Source organism: Oryx dammah, unplaced genomic scaffold, assembly GCF_014754425.2.
Source record: "Oryx dammah isolate SB20612 unplaced genomic scaffold, SCBI_Odam_1.1 HiC_scaffold_19, whole genome shotgun sequence".
Taxonomy (NCBI): Eukaryota; Metazoa; Chordata; class Mammalia; order Artiodactyla; family Bovidae; genus Oryx; species Oryx dammah.
In genome coordinates this window covers 25999489-26002275 of record NW_024070203.1, presented here as the reverse complement: position 1 = coordinate 26002275, position 2787 = coordinate 25999489, and positions in this window count along the sequence as shown.

Below are 2787 nucleotides of genomic sequence, written 5' to 3'. Positions count from 1 at the left end.
CATTATAATTCACATTAGCAACCCCCCAAAATTGAAATGTTTAGGTACAAATTTAAGAATATATGTACAAAATCCATATGAGGAAAACTACAAAACTCTGATGAAAGCTACTAAAGAAAAAATAATAAAATAAATGAAAGGATATTCCATGTTCATGGAGAGGAAGACTCAAAATGTCAAGATGTAATTTCTTCCTAAACTGAGCTATATATTTAAAGAAATCCTAATTAAAATACCAGAAAACTATTTTGTGTATATCAACTAATTGATTCCAAAGTTTACATGAAGAGGCAAAAACCCAGAATAACCTAACTAAATACTGAAGAAGAGCCCAGAAGACTGATAACTCTCTGACTTCAGGACTTATTATAAAGCTATAGTAATGAAAACAGTGTGGTGTTGATGAAATAGATCAATGTATCAGAATGAGAACTCCAAAACAGACCCACATAAATACAGTCAACTGATCTTTGACAAGGGATAAAAGGCAATACCATGGAGTAAAGTACTGTTTTCAATAAATGGTTCTGGAACAACTTAACATCTATGTTAAATATATAAAGAAATATAATTTTGACAGACTTTATATATTTTACAAAAATCAGCTCAAATGTAGACCTAAATGTAAAATTCAAAATTCAAATGTAAAATTCAAAATTATAGAAGTTCTAGAAGATTAGCTCAGACTGCTAGAACAAAATATTGTAGATGTAAAAGACAGTTATTTATCATGGAGGCTGGAATGTCCATGACTAGCTGCCAGCATATTCAGTTCCTGGAGAGAGTCTTCTTCCTGGCTTGCAGACAGCTGCCTTCTTGCTGTTTGCTCACATGTTAGAGAGAGAAAGGGAGACATGGTCTCTTTTTCCTCTTCGTATAAGGACACTAATCCCATTATGGGAGTCCAAACTCTCATGACCTGATCTAAACGTAATTAATTTCCAAAGGCCCAAACTCCAAATATATTAGAGATCAGGACTTCAATATATAAATTTTTTTTTAGGGTAAAGAAGTATTTAGTTTATACAGCATATAGGAGAAAACCTAATTGACCTTGGGTATTTAGATGACTTTTCAGATACAGCACTGAATAAATGACCTATGAAAAAAAATGATTGATAAGCTGGAATTCATTGAAATTCAAAGTTTCTGTTCTATGAAAGACAAAGTCAAGCTAATCAGAAGACACCGACTGGAAGAAAATATTCACAAAAGACATCAATAAATAACCGTTATCCAAAACATATAAAAACTTCTAAAATTTGACAATAATAAAATAAAAACAATTTAAAAATGGGCTAAAGATACTAATAGGCACCTCACCAAAGAAGACATATAGATGACAAGGAAGCATATGAAAAGATGCTTAACATTGTATGTCATTAGGGTATTGTAAGTTAAAACAACAATGAGGTAACTCTACATATCTCTAAGAATGAGTGAAACGCAAAACACTGGCAACTTTGAATGCTGGCAAAGACATGAGACTACAAGAACTCTCATTCATTTCCAGTGGGAACACAATAGTTTGTGCAACCACTCTGAAAAATAGTTCGGCAGTTTCTTACATAACTACCTGTACTCTTACCATACAGCAGTGGTTCACCTTGATATTTACTGAAAAGAATTGAACACTTCTATCCATACAAAATTCCTCGGCTGTTTATAATAGCTTTATTCATCATTGCCAGAACCTGGAAGCAACCAAGATGTACTTCAGTAAGTGAATGGGTAAATAAACTGATATATCCAGGCAATGGAAAATTATTCAGAGCTAAAAGAGCTATCAAGCTGCGAGAAGACATGGAAGAAACTTACACGCATATTACTAAGTGAAAAGCCAATCTGAAAAGCCTGTTTACTGGATGATTCCAATTAAATTACATTCTGGAAAAGGCAAAACCAGGGAGACAGTATAAAGATCAGTAGTTTCACTGGGTTAACAGGGAGGGAAGGATGAACAGAGCATAGAGGGCTTATAGAACAGCAAAACCATTCTGTATAATATTGTAATAATGGATATATTTTATTATATATTTGTCAAAACTCATAAAATGTACACCACCAAGAGTGAAGTCTCATGTAAACTGTGGACTTTGGACGATAATGACATGGCATTGTAGGTTTATGGCTTTTAACAAATGTACTGCTGTGGTGAGAAATGTTGACAGTGGTGGAGGTTGTGCATATGTGGGAACAGTGAGCGTATGGGAACTCTCTGTACTTTTTTCCCAGTTTTGCCATGAACCTAATACTGCTCTAAAAAGTCAAGTATCAATTTAAAAAATCCTACTTTTAAAGAAAGCTTTGGATCTTGCCTTCTACAAAAAAAAAAGACAAAATATTCAAAGATACCAGGGATATATAAGTTTGAGAATAGAGGGGATGTGAGTTCTGGAAGTTAGATTCTGATTACATATTTATTGAGAGTTTTCAAGAAACTGATATTATGGAAGCATAACTATGCTTGTCAATTACTTCTAGTCACTAGACTATCAGAGCACACTTGTTTGTATGTCTTATCAGTGGTTCTCAAAGTGTGGTCCTGAACCAGCCATGTCAGCATCAGAAACTTTTTGGAAGTAAAAATTCTTAGGCCTTATTTCAGATCTTTGGAATCAGAAACTTTGGAGCTGGACCCAGCTGTCAGTGTTCTGAACCCTTTCAGGTGATACTAGGGCTTGCTAACTTTTAAGAACTACTGTCTTAAGATGTAGAACTTCTACATTCAGCCAAGTTATTATTTGCGTGCAAAGTGTCCACCCATTAGGGACCATGGTTGCATGC